General features: G+C 41.0%; 1 protein-coding gene and 1 long non-coding RNA gene across 4 annotated transcripts in view; both read right to left on the bottom strand.

Moving 5' to 3' along the window:
* CACNB2 (calcium voltage-gated channel auxiliary subunit beta 2) overlaps positions 1-21484 on the bottom strand; it is a 383493-nt gene that overhangs the window by 313056 nt on the left and 48953 nt on the right. The gene's annotated exons all lie outside the window — the stretch shown is intronic.
* Positions 12859-20583, bottom strand: LOC125920017 (uncharacterized). Its single transcript, XR_007456915.1, has 2 exons — positions 19667-20583; positions 12859-17315 (listed from the first exon to the last, which is right to left on the bottom strand). It is a non-coding gene; the product is annotated as an uncharacterized LOC125920017 (long non-coding RNA).

Genomic DNA, 21484 nt, shown 5'->3' with positions numbered 1-21484 from the left:
TCTTTCTTTCTTTCTTTCTTTCTTTCATTTCTTTCTTTCCTCCTTTCCCTTCCCTTCCCTCCCCTCCCCTTCCCTTCCTTTCCTTTCTCCTTCCCTTCCTTTCTTTTCTTTCTTTCTTTCTTTCTTTCCTTCTTTTTTTCTTTCTCTTTCTCCTTTCCCTCCCCTCCCCTCCCCTTCCTTTCCTTTCTCCTTCCCTTCCTTTCTTTTCTTTCTTTCTCTTTCTTTCTTTCTTTTTCTTTCTTTCTCCTTTCCCTCCCTTCCCCTTCCCTTCCTTTCCTTTCTCCTTCCCTTCCTTTCTTTTCTTTTTCTTTCTCTTTCTTTCTTTCTTTCTTTCTTTCTTTCTTTCTTTCTTTCTCCTTTCCCTTCCCTCCCCCCCTTCCCTTCCTTTCTCCTTCCCTTCATATCTTTTCTTTCTTTCCTCCTTTTTCTTTCTCTTTCTTTCTTTCTTTCTTTCTTTCATTTGTTTCTATCCATTTTAAAACCTAGATATTCACACAGAGCTTTCAAGGGGCATTGAGTGGCTCAGTCGGTTGAGTGTCTGTCCACCTCTTGATTTTGGCTCAGGTCATGATCCCAGGGTCACGGGACAGAGCCCTGGGTCCAGCCCCATGATGTGAGTGGAGCCTGCTTAAGATTCTCTCTCCCCCTCTACCCCTCTCCCCCACTTGTGTGCTCTCTCTCTCTGTCTAAAAACTAAAAAAATAAGAAAGTAAAGAGTTTTCAATAGTTTATCAAAACTGCTCTTTGCATATCTGAAGTAAAAATTTTATCTTCACAAAGAATATGGGTTGAGAAAAAGGTTTTTTTTAGACTATATTTGGTTTCTCCTGTTAAATGTGTCCAGAGTAACAGTCGGCACAAAAGGAGCTCAAGAAAATTACTAATTTTGAAACAATGAACTCCTAAGGTGAAACAAAAACTACATATCACGTTTCCCTTAAAACAAAGTTGTTGGCACTAATTACAACAATATAATGTTCAAACCATCAAATTTGGATATACTCTATATAAACTCAATAAAGCATATATAAGTAAAAGGACTGCAATATTCTTACAAATTTGCAGGTAGACCCTCTCACTGCTGGTACAATACAGATGAAAATTAGGTAACAACTTAAAAAGCCGCCCGGTTAATGAAAAGCATGATGGGAACATCTGGAAAAGCACATCCTCACTTGGGTTTCCTGCTGTAAAAGTCGAAAATAGGTTGACTTTGAGAGTTAAAAGAAGACCTTCCTTGAAAATTTAATAACCATTTGTAAGTTAAAGCAGAAAGCCCCTGGAGAAACACATCCATCTATCAAAGAAAATTCTTAGTGCTCCGTGAAGTTGATCTTGCCATTAAACTGTTTCTTGCCTCAGGCACATGATAAAAAAAAAAAAAAAAGCCACATTTTTGTGCGTGTGATGAAAAGTCATTTTTGAGGCAGATCTTCCTCAAAGCACTAATAAGGCATACTATTTACATTATTTTTCACATGTACTCAAACCCATGACCCACAGCAGGGGAAGGAAGCAGTCGGTAAATAATGTGGAATGGCAGCTAATCTAGGAAAGATTATATTTGTTTTGCATTGATTAGATTTGGTGTCCGTTTATTATTATTATTATTATTATTATTTGCTTTTTTATTTAATTTTTTAATTTTTTATTATTTTTTTCATGGTTTATTAGTTTTTCTGTTGGAAAATATATTGTTGGAAATATATTGGAATTGTTGGAAATATCCTTCTCTGACTGACTTATTTCACTCATCATCATACCTTCTAGTTGCATCCACATTGCTGCAAACGGCATGATTCCATTCTTTCGCGTTGCCAAGTAGTATTCCATTGTATATATAAACCACGGCCAACAGACACATGAAAAGATACTCAACGTCGCTCCTCATCAGGGAAATACAAATCAAAGCCACACTGAGGTACACCTCACACCGGTCAGAGTGGCTAACATGAACCAATCAGGAAACTACAGACGCTGGTGAGGATGTGGAGGAACGGGAACCTTCTTGCACTGTTGGTGGGAAGGCAGACTGGTGCAGCCGCTCTGGAAAACACTGTGGACGTTCCTCAAAACACTAAAAACAGAACTACCCCATGACCCAGCAATACCACTGCTAGAAATATGTCCAAAGGATACAGGAGTGCTGATGCATAGGGGCACAGGCACCCCAATGTTTATAGCAGTGCTTTCAACAATAGCTAAATTATGGAAAGAGCCTAAATGTCCATCGACGGATGAATGGATAAAGATTTAGTTTCCCTTTAAATAGGAGCATTCTCCAGCTGAGATTCAGTGATCTCCCCATCATCAAGCAAAACAGTGGCACACCACACGGAATCCCACACAGGAGAAGCTCGGTATCACCCTGTGTTATTATAAAGATGTCCCTTTACCAATTCCTTAGAATTCTGTGGGATTCATCTGTGCTCAGGGATTTTCTCTCTCAAGCATGGTATCTTCTGGTGCTTAGACCGTCTCTAAAATAAGTTTAAGAGTTGCCTTTCTGGGGGGCGGGGGCACCTGGGTGGCTCAGTAGGATAAGCATCCGACTTTGGTTCAGGTCATGATCTCACGGTTCATGAGTTCAAGCCCCACGTCGGGCTCTGTGCTGACAGCTCAGAGCCTGGAACCTGCTGCAGATTCTGTGTCTCCCCCTCTCTCTGCCCGTCACCCACTCGAGCTCTACCTCTCTCTGTCTCAAAAAGAAATAAACATGAAAATTTTTTAAAAAATACAAGAGCTGCCTTTCCAGTATAGCTGAGTTGACTGTGGAAAAGGACTGCAGACCTTCTTCAGGCTGAGCATCAGTCTGACTGTTGACAACAATTTAACAGATGAGGTGATCAAGCCGTAAGGACTGAGGAAGAGCAGGAGACCCATTAAAAGAGAACTGCCATTAGCATAGCCTTCTGGAGTTCCTCACGGTGGTTAAGAAAAGGGCCGGTCAGCCCACGGACATGTTCACAAGCCTGGGTCTTAGTATTTGTGTTCAACTGTCACCTCACAGGCCTCCCGACTACAAGGATGCATCTAATATTTGTATCTTTTTAAAATTCACGTTTTAAAAAAATTTAGTCATTTATTTTGTGAGAGAGAGTGAGCAAGGGAAGGGCAGTGAGAGAGGGAGAGAGAAAGAGAATCCCAAACAGGCTCCACGCCAGTCAGCGCCGAGCCGGACGCAGGAACCGTGAGATCGTGCCCTCCGCTGAAATCAAGTCTGATGCTTAACCGACTGAGCCGGCAAGGTGCCCCTAAAACTCAGGGTTTTGAGAAGAACTGTGAGATTAAAACACAAAGCAGCACATACCAAACGGGCATATGTCAACTTGCACCATGCAGAATTCAACATCACAACCCTAGTGATTTTCTTTTTGCTCCGGCTGGTACAATGATACGTGTGTTTCACAGTAATTATTCTTAAGTAACAAATGAAGTACTTTTTCTATGGTACGCAACGTAACACACCATGTCCATTACAATGTACATGTTAAATGCATTTGAAAGGACAGAACAATGAAGGATCAAATACAAATGAATGCGTGCAAGCGATTTTCTAAGCTTTCTGCTACTGCAGGTGTTGACATTATAGACTTAAGCGCCATACGGTTTCCATATGTTATAAACTTTAATTTTTGTTAAATGATAACTATACGTGTTGTAATGCTCTAGGATATAATGTTTATTAACTAAGATATAGCAGACCCTGCTCCATAGAGGACTGAAAAATTTGAAGTATCTGTGTATGTGAGCACATCCAACCTTACCCACCAACAAGAGGACACTGGGTTTGGGGCGCCTGGGTGGCTCAGTCCGCCGAGCATCCAACTTTGGCTCAAGTCACGATCTCATGGTTTGTGGGTTTGAGCCCCGCATCGGGCTCTGTGCTGATGGCTCGGAGCCTGGAGCCTGCTTTGGATTCTGTGGCTCCCTCTCTGTCTGCCCCTCCCTTGCTTAATACCTCAATTTCTCTCTGCCCCTCAGAAATAATAAACAGAAGAGGAGGAGGAGGAGGAGGAGGAGGAGGGGAAGAAGATGACGACGACACTCCCATCTCCATCTTGACCTTTGCTTGCCTAGTCTTAGCACCAGCAGGAAGCATCTCTGCCTCACCGAGCACTGCCTTTGGAGCGGGTCACAGCACGCTAGGGGGTTCCTGGGAGAGTCCGGATGTGCCTTCTGGAGTCTGGGAGAAGCGCATGGACCCAGCTGTGTCTCGTGTCTCAATTTTCTTAAGTAAGCCCTCCAAAAAAGGGGGAAGAAGGCCTGCTGGAGCCACGGCTGCCAACAAGGAAGGGGGAAGACAGCACAGCGCGGGGGCAGGGGAGTGGAAGAACAGGGCTGCAGGGAGTCACCCTGTCTAGTGGCTCCATGGGGGCAGCTGCTGGGGGAATGCCCCGCAGTAGCCCAAGAAAGAGAACGCCCCACTGGGGGAGGAGGCTAGGGGAGAGGGCGGCTGGCAAGAGTCAGAGGGGAGACGGTGGTCCTTTTTGGAGAATCCTCATGGAGGGAGGGGGGGGGGGCCGGGGAAACTGTGACCAGGCATACCCTCTCCCCGGGACCCACCCACAGGACTCTGCGGCAACAGAGGGAACCAGAGCAGGACCAGAGCAAGAACAGAGACATCTTCTATCTCTGACAGGTGACACAGAATCTTCGCTGCCTTCAGTTCCCATCTCGGCCACATGACCAGAGGAGTCAGGTTTGATGAGGAGCAGGGAGGAGTTAAACACCACCCCCGCCCCCCACGTCCAAGCTGCTGGAGTAGAAGAAAGAACTTATGGAAGAGCCCAAGCCCCATCCGACTGCAAGACCCAGGAGACTGGCTTGGAGGTCACGGAGATCACATCTGAAGCATGTCTGTGATTGGAATTTTAAACTGCACAGGACCTTTTTTTCTTAATACCTCAAAAGGACTGGCAGGTTACAGAATATGCCTAATGGTATTGAGATATCCCCACCCAGTGGAAAAAGTAAGAGCGGGCATATAGCAGTTAGAGGCATTGGAGGGAAACAAAGTAAATCAATCTGCAGATTTTTGACTTTTCAACAAATGAGACTCAAGTGCAGCCTGTCTGCACACATAGAGAGCAAGAGCTTCCGCTTATGAATCTCTCCCTCTGCTAGTTGCTGTGGTTAGTACTTTATGAATCCATTTCATTCTCATAATAACTCTATGAGGTAGGTATTGCTACCCCCATTATATGGATGAGAAAACCGAGTCTAGCAATGAGAAGTACCCTCCTCAAAAGTGCAGAGGTAGTTATGTGCATCCTTGAGTCTGCCTGACTCAAAGGCTCCTGCTTCTAAGCACTGGATAGACAACAGTCTTGTTAATAATGTACCTGGAAAGGAAGGATCAGAAAATTAAAAAAAAAAAAAAATTAATGTTTATTTACTCTTGAGGGAGAGAGATACAGAGTGTGAGTGGGGGAGGGGCAGAGAGAGAGGGAGACAGAGTCCAAAGGAGGCTCCAGGCTCTGAGCTGTCAGCACAGAGCCCGACGCGGGGCTTGAACTCATGAGCTGTGAGATCATGACCTGAGCAGAAGTTGGACGCTTCATTGACGGAGCCACCCAGGCGCCCCAGGATCAGAAAATTTATGTTCAAGGACACATACCCTAAGATGTGAACGACAACAACAACAACATACTTGAGATCCACAGATTGGTAAAAATTAGGGGATTTGGGATACAGAATCTCAGGAAAGAAAGACAAAATTTTTGGAAAGGGCAAGGAATCAAACAAGAAGGGAAGCATTTTCCCACAGCTAGGAATTCAATGACTATCTGTTGAATTAAAATGCAATGACGCCTACTCTTCAAACTGACTTAACATAGAAACTAAAATATGATCGGAAACAACGTGTGTACTCATTCCATCACCAAGTACCACACTGAGTGTATCCTATGCTCCAGGCTCTTTTCCTAGACACTGTACCGGGCTCTAAAAGCACAAGAGTGAACAAAACAGGCGTGTACCAACCCTCGTGGAGCGTACCATATATACATCCGCCATGCCACCGTTTCATAATTTCATTAAATCCAAGGTTAACGACTGGCCGAAAGCCACACGTCCAACGTCAAAGCAAAAATCACAATACAGGATTTCTGAATCCCGCTGCAGCTTTAACTCTGAGGAGATCTCAACTCTTACCCAAAAAAGGATCACTCTCGAGAAAAAAAAAGATTCTACTTCTGTCAATTCAGGGTTGTTGTTTTTTTTTATCACAATGTTTCAAATAGCCTGGTTAACAAATGCACAGTACATGTCTACAAATAAGTTGAGGTCCATCTATTCTGCTTAGTAACTGATGGTTAGTGGTAATGCATCATTTCATGCTATACTTTGTTGGTTAATGCGTAATCGATATGCTTCATTACAGGTCAGTCATGAAAAACATAAATGACACTTAAAACAAAAGTTTACGTGCAGCAACCCCAAACACACCATAGCAACAGAGAGAGATTGATGAAAAAGGTTTGGTTTCTATAGCAACTATCGCATGGGCCATCTGTAAGCCAACCGCAGCAGTGCAAGCAAAATGAACACTTGAAAAGTCTGCAGGAGGTCCCTTTGTCTCGTGCAACATAATGTTAAAATTTAGTATTTTGTTTCCTATAAGGATATGCTCCCCTTTTATTTGCCATTTTGCAATCTGACTGCTTTCTTGTTTGAATGAGCCTGTTTTTACTGAGGCTTATAAATCTAACATTTACAAAAATGACTGTATTTTCCTCCCGAAACTTCCATGCATAAATGAATACGCACAAACACAATGGGTAATTGGCATAAGCAGAGAAACATAGATTGTGAACATTTTTATTATACTTCAAAAGACAGATTCTATAAAACGCTCTTATAAAATGATGGGTCTTTATTTAGTGTTTCGTATTCCGACAACCTGCTTTTCATAATAGCTGTCAACAGCAAAAAAGCAGGGTAGGGAAATCACAACACAATTACTGTTCCTTCCTCATTACCATATATGTAACTGGGCTGCCCACTCCCCAGCCTCTGCTAAACAAGTGACAGTCATTCACATGTAACCCTAAAATTTCTCTCTATACATATGCATACATATGTATATATTATGTGTATACGTACGTATGTGGCTGTTGATTTATTTATACTTCCTCCCTCAGTAAGTCATCTCACCTTTTGAAGGAACCAGTTGATGCAATATAGGAAACGAAGTATGTGGGATGTAGGAAAATAACAAAACATTTTAATTGTTAATAAAATCGCTACCTTTATGATAAAAGCTCGTCTGCATTAATTCAAAGTATGCCACCCGAAGGATACACGCAGGAAAGAGAAAGCCATGCATGTCAAACAAGGAAAATGACTATTGGAACAACGTGGCTGGACCCTGAGGACATTACGCTAAGTGGCATAAGTCAGACAGAGAGACAAATACTGTGTGCTATCTTAGACAGGGAATCTCAAAAAAGCAACCTTGAAAAACCACAGAGCGGGATGGTGGTCATCAGGGGCGAGGGGGTAGGGGAACAGGGAAGATGCTGTTTGAGGGTACATATTTGCAACTAGTAGACTTAATACAAACCACAGTCACAGCAGACAACAAAACTGTATTCTGCGCATTAATCATGCTAAGGGACTACATCGTAACTGTTCCTAACGCTAAAAGAAATGGTAACTATGTGATGCAAAAGAGATGTTAGCTAAGGCTTTCAGGGCAATCAGACTGCAATAAAAACGTATCAAATCAGTATGCTGTGCACCTTAAACATACAGTGCTGCATATTCATCATACATCTATAAAGGAAAGATGGCTAAGCACCAGCCTAGGTACAAGCCCCTTCTGTGGTCAGGGGTTCACAATTCACACCACACACACCAGTGTGCCTGGCTTGCGAAGATGCCACACCTCTGACACGACTTGCCCGCTGTCTAACTGTGGGATGCCGCTTATTACAATCCCTCCCTCCCTACTGGCAGCCTGACTGTATCTACCTCCATGTGGTCGAGTGGAATACAGAAGAAGGAACCAAACTTTCACCGAGGACTGGATCTGGATGCTACAGCAGGAGAACAGACCTTCTTGTGTCCCCTTCTACCCACAGGATACTACCTGCTCTGGAACTACATGGCGTGGCATTTTCAGAGAGGGAGTGACAGAAGCTTAAAGCATCAGTCAAGGTGACGTTCAAGGATGGCTCAGTTAGGGAGGACCCTGTTTAACAGAGTTTTCCAAACAATGAAAATCCAATCTAGTTGGATAAGAGAGATGATAGGAAACCAACAATTCCACAACGTCGGCATAGATGTTGAGAAGTGAGTTTCTTTCTTTTTTTTTTTTTATTATTATTTTTTATTATTTTTTTAATGTGTATTTACTTTTGAGAGACAGATCATGAGTGGAAGAGAGGCAGAGAGAGAGGGAGACACAGAATCCAAAGCAGGCTGCCCGCTCCAAGCTGTCAGCACAGAGCCTGACGCGGGGCTTGAACCCACGAACCGTGAGATCATGACCTGAGCTGAAGTCGGATGCTTAACCGACTGAGCCTCCCAGGCGCCCCGAGAAAGCGAGTTTCAACGTGAAAACATGAGATTACAAAATGAATTCTTCCTGAGACAAAGAGAACAGGGCAAAGAACTTGCTGTTTCTAGGAGCTACAACATTTCAGATGGAGGTTATCACACAGGCATAACACAGAGTGGAATAAACATCCCCAAATAGCACCCGAGAGTGAGTCTGGAAATAAGGACCCTGTTGCAACCTGCTCAATTTATTCTATCTGGCTGCCATTCACGGAGCAGGCACTATGCTCAATCCTTAAGCTACATTATCTCGAGGTTTCCTAAATCCTCAGAGATTGTATATCATTACCCTCACTGTACAGATGAGGAGATAAAGCCTTAGAGGAGTTAAGAAATAACACGAAGAAAATGGCACAGCCACCCACATCTCTCAGATTCTAAAGACATTATGGACATTACAAAGCACGGTGCTATCTTAGTCCGTTTGGGCTGTGACAGAATACCAGAGGCTGGGTGCCTTATAAACACCAGAAATTGAGCTCTCCTGGTTCTGGAGATTGGGAAGTCCAAAATCAGGGCGCCGGGAGGGCCAGGTGAGGGCCCTCTTTCTGGTTCATAGACACATCTTTTCACTGGGTCCTCACAGAGTGAAAGGGGCCAGGGAGCTTTGGGGGGTTTCCTTCATAAGAGCCCTACTCCCATTCATGAGGGTTCCGTCCTCATGACCTATCACCTCCTAAAGGCCCCACTGACTAATGCCATCACACAAATGCCATCACATTCGGGGGTTGGGATTTCAACATAAGAATGTTAAAGGGGACGCATTCAGACTATATCCAATCCCTCATCTGAAAGCTAGAGAAACTGAGGCTCAGAGGAAATAGTTACATGCACTCAATCACAGCCAGGGAAGAAACTAGAAATTAGCTCTCTTATCTTGCGAACGCTTGTCTTCCAAATCATGCAGGATGACCTTCTTCAGTGGTTCTGTCTGACCATACCCAAAGGCGTCAGCATACCCACGCAATACTGTGAGGCTGTCCACACACAGCCTGTCTTGTCTTTCCAGGTAACTTTTTCACTGACCTTCACCTTCTGTTTCAGGAATCCAAAACACGTGCTCTCTCTTCTCTAATCTAACTACCAATAAAACAGGGAACAGTCTATGAGCACTGTGCTGGTAAAATTCTGGTTAAAGAGCCCTGCAACCAAGATGAGTATTTTAATCATTTTCTATTTAGCGACACGATGAAAAATTTTGCCACGTAATTAAAGAAAATCTGACGATCAAAGCAGATGAGAAGGGACAGGGGAGGGAAGCTTGAAATTGTACCTATTCTGTTCTGTTTGTTATCTCTGTTTATTCCTCAGCCTGTACAAGACGTGTAAAAATTACCCTGGAGCCTGTTACAAGGCAGTGGGTGAGAAACGTAACAGGATTCCTGTTTTGCAATTTCTAGTAAGTAAGCAACCACAGTGGCTAGAAAAAGATAGTGTTCAGTATATTTCTATTGAAAGAATGAATAAAAGAGGAAGGCATCCATAAAGTACCGCAAGTCATTAGTTATTAAGTAATAAGTGAACAAATAATAACTCTCCTAGAGGGACCTCAAACCACTATCATCCAACAAATTTAGTGTGGCCATAACATCGAAGCCAATGAACATCAGCCCTATAATCCTACTGAGACCAAATTCTTACGTCGTTGTACAGAGTATATGTCACAGAGGTGAATTTCAGTGCAAAAAATATATGTAGTACCAAACCCTGTTGTTTCTGGAAGCAAGGTGTTCTACACAGAGGTTACCTCAGGCATGGGGGGCATTAGGAAACAAATTCCAATGGCAATTACTCATTTTCCTATCTCTGAAACTGTCTCAACCTAAGAAATTAGGACAAATAATTGCCACCTGACAATCATAAAATTATTACAAAAATTAATGGATTTGACAAAGTTCTGAGTTTCTCAGAAAAACCGGGTATACGAATGATAAATGTTTCCATTTGTAAGCAGCACCTTATCAAGGAAAAAAAAATATGAACCAATTCATTAAAAAAGATAAAACAATGAATAATCGGATATTACAGAAAACATGCCTAACAGTTTTTAAAACAAGTATTGTTTTAATCGTTTTAAATTTTATTACTTTTAAGTATTTATGCTTATTCTTCTGCACTAATTCTAGCCAATTTCCCCTTCCTTTTTATCAGTGGAAAGACAAATTTATCAAATTTCAGGCAAGCCAAATGATATACCAAAGATTATACCAAACTGGGTCAATTGTAAATGTTAGTACCAACCAGATACAGGTCACATAATCAAAACATTCTCAACTTAATCATGTCTACCACAAAAAAGATTTTCAACAGAGCAAAATTTTTAAAATATAATTAACACCACGTCTACAAAAAAGATGCCTAAAATGTAGAGATTTTGGAAGGTAATGTCACAAATGCAAACAATCTCTCCGAGGGCCCTTTGATTTTATTATTTTGTCATTTATTTAAGTGTTTTTAAATAACCTTGGAACTTTTTAGCACTTCTTGGGAGCAATAGTTTAAAATGTCCAGTGTTGGGGGGCCTGGGTGGTTCAGTCGGTTGAGCGACCGACTTCGGCTCAGGTCATGATCTCACGGTTCATGAGTTCGAGCCCCACGTCGGGCTCCGGGCTGACAGCTCGGAGCCTGGACCCTGCTTTGGATTCTGTCTCCCTCTTTCTCTGCCCCTCCCCCATTCACGCTCTGTCTCCCTCTCTCTCAAACATAAACATTTAAAAAATAAAATAAATCAAATGTCCACTGTTCCAAGATCTCTATTCGATTTTTTAAAACACAAACTACGTGAAGTATTCTTTTTGAAAAGCCACCATTATGTTACCTCATTCCTTTGCACTCACCTTTGTTTACAATCACACACAAACACAAATGACAGCCATTCCATCAGCAAGTCCTGCTGCCCTTCTCTTCACCTGTGTCCAGGATCCCACCACTCTGCCCTGACTCCACCACCAATATTCCAGAACTGGACACGTCATTCTTCACCTGTACTTCCACAGGAGCCTCGCCTCTGGCAACTCAAATATCTCTTCTCCACACAGAAGACAAAGCAATTTTCGTAACACGTACATCAGGCCAAGCCATTACCCTGATGAAAGTCCTTCAAGGGCAGTCTATGTCGTGTCATATTGGACCTCCGGTACGGCCTACCTGAAGGCACATTATCCAAACTCTGGCTCCCTGACATTAGTGTCTCCCATCACTCCTGATCCATCAGTACCCTCGGGCCAGGTCAGCCTTCTTGCTGGCTCTCAAGTGTTTGACACTTGTTGACAAGTGTTTGGCAGGCTTTCTCCTCAAGGCTTGTACCCTTGGGGTTCCCTCTGCCCCATATCATCTCCTGGAGCTCCATTAAGGGCCTTGGTCAGAAGACTTCCCTGATTTCTCTACCTTCAAAATACCCTCTTATCTTCCATCTTGTCAGCGTTTGACACTATCTGACATTTTACTACAGATTAATTTGTTTATCTGGGGGCGCCTGGGTGGCTCAGTCGGTTAAGCGTCCGACTTCGGCTCAGGTCATGATCTCACGGATCATGGGTTCGAGCCCCACGTCGGGCTCTGGGCTGACAGCTCGGAGCCTGGAGGCTGCTTCCAATTCTGTGTCTCCCTCTCTCTCTGCCCCTCGTCTGCTCATGCTGTCTCTATCTCTCAAAAATAAATAAATGTAAAAAAAAAATTTTTTTTTTAATTTGTTTATCTGTCCACTAGAAGTGAAAGTTCACTGAGGTCAGGGATTTGGTTATTCATTGCTTGTTGTTAAGTTCCAGAACCTTGAACAGTGCCCGATGCATCGTAGGTTACCGGCAAATATTTGTACTACTAATTTTCAAAAAGCTGGATAGAACCTTCACGTTTTCAGTGCTTCAGCTATGCTTCTTTGCTACCACTCTTCACAGCTGGCACACATAAACTACGTATGGAGCATTTCCCATTGCAAGAAAGTAACTCGTGAATGGGTTATTTGGTTTTTACAACTGAGTTGTATGGGTTCTTTATATGTTTTGGAGTTTATCCCTTAATCAGACATATGGTTTGCAAATTGTTTTCCCCATTCTGTAGGTTTTCCTTACACTTTGTTGATGGTTTCTTTAGCTGGGCAGAAGCTTTTAAGTTAGATGTAGTCCCACTGTTCATTTTTTATTTTGTTTCTTGTGCTTTAGGTGTCAGATCCAAAAACTCATGTCAAGGAGCTTTGCTCCTAGGTTTTCTCCAATGAGTTTCATGGCTTCAGGTCTTATACTTAAGTCTTTAATCCACTTTGAGTTAATTTTTGTGAGTAGTATATAAGATATGGATCCAGTTTGGTTCATTTACATGTGATAATCATGTTGATGCTTCTTTTTTCATTTATCAGTTTGTTGATTTGAACGCTTTTTCTTTTTTCCTTGCTTAGTCAAGGTAAGCTGAAGGTTTGTCAATTTTATCTTTTCAAAGAACCAACTCTTAGTTTGTTTCTTTTCTATTGTTTTCCTGTTATCTATTTCACTTATTTCTCTCTAATCTTTATTATGTCCTTTTTCTCTGCTAAATTTGGGCTCAGTTTTTTACTTTTTTTCCCCTAGTTCCTTAAGGCATAAAGTTAGGTTATTTATTTAGGTTCTTTCTTGCTTTTTATTACAGGTGTTTATTACTATGAACATCCCTCTTAGAACTGCTTTTGCTGCATCCCACAAGTTCTGGTATGTTGTGTTTCCACTTTCATTTTCCAGGAAACTTTAAAATGTCACCTTTAATTTCTTCTTTGATCCACTGGTTGTTCAGGACAGTATTGTTTAATTTCCATGTATTTGTGAATTTTCCAGTTTGCTTCTTGTTATTGATTTCTGGTTTCAAGCCATTGTGGTCAGAGAAGAGATTTGATATGATTTCAATTTTCTTGATCTTGTTAAGACATGTTTTGTAGCCTACCATTTGGTCTATCTTAGAAAATGTTTCATGTGTATTTGAGAAAACTGTATTCTGCTGTTACTGGATAGAATGTTCTGCAAATGTCTGTTAGATCCGTCTGGTTTGTAGTGCTGTTCAAATCTGTTTCCTTATTGATTATCTGCCTGGGTGATTTATCCATTGTTGAAAGCAGAGTGTTATAGAGTCCCCAATTATTAGTGTATTACTATTCACTTCCCCTTTCACCTCTGTTAGTTTTTATTTTAAATACTTAGGTGCCTCAATGTTGGGTACATAAATATTTACAATTATTCTATCTTCTTGATGTATGATCCATTTCTCATTATATAATTACCTTCTTTGTTTCTTTTTACCATTTTTAAAGTCTATTTTGTATGCTATAAGTATAGCTACCTCTTCTTCGTACTTACCATTTGCTTGAAATGTGTATTTCCATTCCTTCACACTCAGTCTATGTGTGTCTTTAAGGCTACAGTGAATCTCTTATGGGCAAAGATCTTGGTGGATCTTGTTCTCCTTTTTACTTTTTCAATCCATTCATTTTACCTCATTGTGGTTTAACTGAAGAATTTAACCTATTTATGTTTAATCACTGATAGGTAAAGACTTACTGGTGCCATTTTGTTAACTGTTTTCTGCTTATTTGATAGATTTGTTGTTCCTTGTTTCTTATATACTGCTGTTTTTTCTTGTTTTGACATGTTTTGGTATCAATATGCTTTGCCTTCTTTATCATGTTCTTTGGTATAATTACTACAAGATTTTCTCCTGTGGTTACCATAAGGCTTATATAATATCTTAAACTTATAGCACCCAATTTTAAACTGGTAATGATTTACCTTCAATAAAATTCATAAACTCTACACTTTTGCTTCTCCTCCCCAAATATCTTAGATTATTATGATTATAATTTACATGTTTTTTATATTGCGTACATAACAGATATTTTAGCTATGATTATTTTTACTACATTCATTTTTTCCCAATGTTTAAACTAAAGTTGTAAACGAATTATGCATCACTATTATCATAGTGCAGAATCTAATAACAGTGACTATGTATTTACTATTACCGAGTGAGATTTACCTACCTTTTTGTGTTTGTATGGTGTTAATTACTGTTCTTCGATTTCCATTAACAAAGCTCCCTTTAGCATTTCTTATAAGGCAGATCTGTTAGTAATGAACTCTCACAGCTTCTCTTTGTTCAGAAAAGTCTTTATCCCTCCTTTGTTTCTGAAGGACAGCCTTGCTGGGTATAGAATTATTGTTGAAAGTTATTTTCTTTCAATGTTTTGAATATGTCATTCCATTCTCTCTTAGTTGCAAAAGTTTCTGTTGAGAAATCCACAGATGGTGTTATGAGAGGTCCCTTGTATGTAACTTCTCTCTTTTCTCTTACTGTTCTTAAAGTTCTTTGCCCTTAACTTTTGACAATTTAATTATAATTTGTTTCAGTGTATCCCTACTCAAGTTCAAAGCCTATTTGGGATCCTCTGGGCCTCACGGATCTGAATGTCCATTTCTCTCCTCAGATTTGCTAAGTTTTCAGCCATTATTGCTTTAAATATACATTGTCTCTTTGTCTTTCTCTTCTTCAGTGGATCTTGAAATCAAGGTTAGAACTTTCATGTTCACAGAGAAGGAAAGCAGTCACTCTATGTAAAGGAAATGAAAAAACAGAAGCAAAGGTATAAACCTACATTATCAGAGAATGATTAGTAAGCCAAGTTGGCCAACACTCAGCTGTCTTAATCCATTCAGGCTGCTGTAACAAAATGTCACAGACTGAGTAGCCTATAAATAACAGTGATTTATTTCTCACAGTTCTGGAGACTGAAAGCCTGAGACCAGCATGATTGGGATCCGGTGAGGGCCTTCTTCCAGAAAGCATATGGGCACCTTCTCTTTGTATTCTCACATGGCAGAAAGAAGACTAGAGAGCTCTCTGGGGTCCTTATTATAAGGATCCCAATCCCATTCACAAGGGTTCCACCTTCATGACTTAATCATCTCCCAAAGGCCCCACCTCATTGGGGGTTAAGATTTCAACATATGAATTTGTGAGGCAGACAAACATTCAGTCAATAACACCAGTTTAATGGGATGCCTGGGTGGCTCAGTCATTTGAGCATCTGACTCTTGATTTCAGCTCAGATCATAATCCCAGGGTTGTGGGACTGAGCCTGGCATCCAGCTCCGCACTGTGCATGGAGCCTGCTTGGGATTCTCTCTCTTTCTCTCTCCCCCTTGCCCCTCTCCCCTGCTCGCTCGCTCACTCTCTCTCAAAAAAAATAAAATAAAATAAAAAATGATACCGGTTTTAGTACAGAAGAGAACTAGAAGATGAATCTTTAAGGATAAAATGGGACTGTCTTAAACAGCAGGTTGAATGTCAGAATATTTTCCAATAGGCAACGGGGAGTCAGTTAACATTTTTTCAATAGTGCTGTATCGTAAACATCACGTTTCAGAGAGATGAATCTGGTGGCAGGTGCACGGAAGGAGGGAGTGCCCAGGGGGCGAAACACCAATTAGGAAGTTTCACACTGATGGCTGCTACCTGCAAGTCTGGCGCCCCTTCCTAACAGTTCTGTGAATTTCAGTCAGCGTTCCACCCGCCCTCCATGAGAGGCCTACTGCTTGGAGAAATGAACCCAGCTCCGTTTTTATCTCAGAGTAATTCCTTCTTCCGTGTCATTGCCTGTTTCACAAATCCAGCTGTAAACTGACTGGAATATGGCAATCCTCAGGCTACAAGAACCGGCTGAGGAGCAGATACGTGACCCATTTCAAACCAATGAACTACACAAAGGGACATCTCCTAGAAACTTCCAGGACGAGCGCACTCTTCGGATACAGGTTCGATGTCACTGTGGCCAAAATCGAGGATCCGAATTCCTGTAGCCGCCACACTGTTAGCCAAAGGAGGACGGGGCCAAGAGAATCACAAAGAAATGCTGGAGTGCTTGGATTAAGTCCATGGTGAGGCCTGCTTTATCTCTGGACTTCCAGTTCTGTCAGCCAGTAAAATTCCTTATTGCTTAAGCCAGGTTGAGTTGTCTTTGCTGCTATGTGCAGGCAAACACATTCTGATATACCTTAGGCATGAAAAATAATGAGTGTCTGGAGTAGGTTATTGGCAGAGGAAAAGAAGGAATGGGAAGGAAGAGATTTGCTCACTCAGTGAACATTTACCAAGCGTTCCCGATGTGCCAGGCCTCAGTGCTAGGTGCTAGAACAAGAGCCTGAATAAGACACAGTTCCCTGCCGTCAAAAAGCTCTGAAAATTGTTGGCTAATGTCACGATCATTATAACAGAGCAACGGCCATGTAGCTAAGAGGCATAATGGAGTGTCCCACGGAGAATAAAACACAGAGGGAAAGAGGAGAGGAGAGAGAGAGGCGTAAGAGAGCATCCGAAATTTGGGAATAGCAAGAAAAACTCAGGACTGGATGCACTCTAAAGACACCGTACGGAAAAAATCAGGAAAATAGAGAAATAGGCTATTTAAGCTTTGTTGCCTGGAAGACAATTGTCTCAAAGGCCTCCTAAATTATTTTGAAAATAAAGTGGGACACACATACAAAGGCATTTCAGCCATGGTGTTGGGATTTAAAAAAAAAAAAAAAAGGTAGGGCACTTCTCTGTTAGGGAGGAGTTTGGTTTAGACACCAATGAGACTGAATGACACAGTAAAAGTAAAGACTTGCTTTAATAAGTGGTTGGCACACAGGGCACACTCAAAGTGGGTTGTTCTTGCTGCTGTTGTGTGGACAGTTTCACGCAATGGGTTGAAGTACGGTGGCCAGACTGAGAATAGCTTCCTTGTGACAGGGTTACTTTGAGGATCCGGTGAATATATAATATATAATAATATATAATATATTGGTGAATATAATATAGTGAATATATAATATAATATAGTGAATATAATATATAATATATGGATGAAAATAATTAAATATATATTTAATAAAATATAATCATTATCTTATAAATTATATAAATTTTATAAATTATAAATATAGTTAATAAAATATAATTATAAATAATAAAATATATATTGAATATATAATATAATATAATATAATGTAATATAATATAAAATATAATGAACATAATATATATTGATGAAAATAATTAAATATATATTTAATAAAACATAATCATTATATACATTTTATAAATTATATAAATTTTATAAATTATAAAATATATTTAATAAAATATAATTATAAATAATAAAATATATATTGAATATATAATATAATATAATATAATGAACATAATAGATATTGATGAAAATAATTAAATATATATTTAATAAAATATATCATATATATTTTATAAATTATATAAATTTTATAAATTATAAAATATATTTAATAAGATATAATTATAAATGATAAAATATATATTGAATATACAATATAATATAATATAATGAATATAATATATAACATATCAATGAAAATAATGAATATATAATAATACATAACATGGACAAAACAAAGCCTGGACCACAGTAAATGCTCGCGAAGCGTTAGCTATTATTAGCATCACTAATCGCTACTCTTACTCACACTGTAGATGAGAAGGGCTCGGAATCAGGAACTTTTACAAGGCACTGCAGTGATGCAGATTAAAGCTTTGTAAGAGCACACGTGCATTTTAATTCGTGAACCAATGCATAAGATGCTCTGTACCAAAGGACTGACTCTCCTGATAAATTCAAGTTCAAAGACGTCACACAGAAATCAAGAGCAGTTTTTACTCCTTCTTTTCCTTCTCCAACAGCAACTCAGGGAGAAATTGGCCAACATCAGAGCCAGTCACCATATTTAGGCGTGAGTTCCAGAGCTTTCTACCAAAGGCAGGTGTCACTTAGAGCAAGAGCTGTCTTCGCCACGTTAGGCACTGACAGTCCTAACAGAGAACATTCTTGGCACGCCTGTCAGAGGGTTGCTGAGCGTCTCCCTCTGGCTAGGAGCCAGCAGCTCATAATCCACACTCTCTTGAAGAGTGGAATGCATTTATGAGACATTTACCAGGGTCTGTGACACAATCTGCAAAACGCAGAACAAAGCAAACCTAGCTGACCCGCACGGAACTAGCACCAGGACCCGGCCTCTTGGCCCCGACTTGCTAACCTGAAGAGATTAATACCCCAGAGCCTCTTTAACTGCTGGGGTGAGTCAACCTGCGTCTGGCCTTGAACTTGTAAGCATTTCCTCAGTTGGAATGAGGCACAGTGCTGGGTGCTTCCGTGTAAAGCACTGATTCTGTCCTCTGTTTACACTGGAACTTCTGCGGCATTTAAAGCTTCGAAATATGCAGTTTTATATAAACTTACTAAACTGGCTAACAACTGTTTAATGACTGCCTAAAATAACCGAAACCCCATTTCATTTTGGAAAAGTATTCCAGAGCTCCCGAGCTCCCCTTTGCAACACCTGGATATTTAAAGCAACGTCTTATCTTCATTAGACCGAGCCATGTATTTTTAAATTTGGAGACTATGAATTTACTAATAACCAGACTACGTGCAGTTCTCTACATGCTAAAACCAGAGCTAGAAGTTTAATATCGGAAGCAAATTTTGTCTCGGAAACGAATCCTCTTTGGCCAAACTTGAAATCAGAGACCACTGTGAAGTGAACGAAAGCACAGCATGCTGTCTACACTGTATTCTCCGCTTTACACAATGGGTCTGCTGAAAGCACGATTGTAGACATGTTCATTTCATAAAACATAAACATCAGCACAGGACAGTGAAAAGTCAGCAAAAATAAGATCGAATATGGATGTGGTCTCGTGGTCAAAATGATTCTGATCTCCTCTTCCAAGTACAAGCCTCCTGAGACACTGAGCCAGTCTAGCTCCCCCACAGCTGCCCATGCCTTGCTATGGTCTCTCATCTCAAAAGAAACAGCTCCACATAAGGAGGGAACTGCAAGAGAAACCAGACCAGCTTAACGCCTTTGTTGGGTGCCCTACTGGCAAAACACCAGAAGCGCGGGGGGGGGGGGGGTGTCTGAGAATCACACGTTTTCTGAACTCTCAGCTAGAACGATCTCCAAAGTCTTCCAGAAGTCCCTCCTAGAGGAGACTGAAAACAAAGTAACAAAATCCTAGCATGCCTAGCTATGGCCTACAAGCCTCTACAACATTGAGTCTCTACCTCACTTACCGTTGGGAAGATTTTGTTCACTCACATCTGGCTTCCTACGTCTCAAGGGCCCCAAGTTGCTCAAGGGCCCGAGGCTCCAAATTTTCACTGTTGCTAACCAGACGTTCATGACCAGGAAGGCCCGTTTGCGCATTGGGCAAAGGGAAGCAGACAGACGAACGTCAAAAGACGGCTAAGAAAACGAACAGCTGAACAAGTGAGGAATAAGAGATCAGTAAGCGAAGCAGAAGTAGGACGTCAGCGCTGCACTGAGAATCTCAGGCTGTCTGGGTGAAGCTTTTTGATTCAGAAAATCTCTCTATGCCCAGGTCTTCCCAGGCTGTGGTCAATTCCCAGCTTCCCCAAAAGGTCTACCCATTATCCTATTAAATACCTCACACTGTCCCATCCCAGCACCCCAGAACCTTCCCATCATGCTCTACTTTTTCTTTTGCCAAGGCACCTGCCACCTTCCAACATACTATATAATTTGTTCGTTGTGTTTATTGTTCAATTTCTATCTGCCCCCATGTCATCTGAAGGAAAGCTTGGGAAAGCAAGGACTTGTATCTGTTTGAGTTACCGATGTATCATGAGCATCCAGAAGACTGTCCAGCACATAAAATATACCTCATAAATATGTACTGAATAAATGAATGAATCTAAGAATTTATGTGTCCAGTAAGCTTTGGCTTCCTTCCTACACACCCTCCTTCATAGTTTGCTGGCTCATTCCACCTTCAAAGAGATGACAGAAGGGAGTCCCTCCAAGGTAAAGCAGCTACCAGCCCTCCATGCTAGAGCAGGGGGAAGATCATGGGGTCAGGCCCAGGGATTAAAGCCTTGAGTTCCAGAAGGGTACTCCCTCTTTAGGGATCCTTCCAGGAACAATCTCCTTGGAGATTTCCTTTCCTCCCACAACAGTTGGCAAAAAAAAAAAAAAAGAAAAGAAAAGAAAAAAAAGAAAGGCTAGCCTGTTTCCCTTCTACTTTAAAGGGACTTTTCTCCTCTGGTGGAAACCAGGAATGGCCTAATAAAAAGCAGCCACTTATGCTTCACATCCACTAGGATGGCTATAATAAAATGAAACAAAACAAACAGAAAATAACAAGTGTTGGCAAGGGTGGGGAGAGAAATGAAACACTTGTATACGGTTCCTCAGAAGCGATACATAGACTCACCATCTGACCTCAAAATTCTATTCCTAGGCATATACCCAAAAGAATTGAAAACAGGTACTTAAAAAAGGACATGCCCACGCCTGTTCAGAGCAACACTATTCAACGATGGTCCAAAGGTGGAAACAACAGGCCAAACATCCATCAGCAGATTAATGGATAAACAACTCATGGTACATTCACACGACGGAGTATCGTTCAACCATGAAAAGGAATGAAGTGCCAATATACCCTACAGTGTAGATGACCCTCTAAACCATGATGCTAAATGAAAGAAGCCAGACACAAAAGATTACACATTGTATAATTCCATGAAATTACGCATCGAATACCCGGAATAGATACAGCTATAGAGACAGAATGCCAGATGGAGCCATCAAATTGATGGTTGCCAGAGACTGGGGGAGGAGAGGATGGGGAAAGTACTTAACAGGGGGTTTACTCTGGAGTGATGGAAATGTGTTAGAACTAGACACAGGCAGTGGTTGCACAACAAGGTGAATGTATTAAATGCCACTGAATTGTTCACTCTAAAACGGTGAATTCTATGTTATGTGAATTTCACCTCAATAACATTTTTTTTTAATTTTTATTTTATTTTATTTTTGAGACAGAGAGAGACAGAGCATGAGCAGGGGAGGGGCTGAGAGAGAGGGAGACA

Source organism: Panthera uncia, chromosome B4 (assembly GCF_023721935.1).
Source record: "Panthera uncia isolate 11264 chromosome B4, Puncia_PCG_1.0, whole genome shotgun sequence".
Taxonomy (NCBI): domain Eukaryota; kingdom Metazoa; phylum Chordata; class Mammalia; order Carnivora; family Felidae; genus Panthera; species Panthera uncia.
Note: the sequence above shows the minus strand (reverse complement) of the source record. Positions and strands in the feature narration are given on the sequence as shown.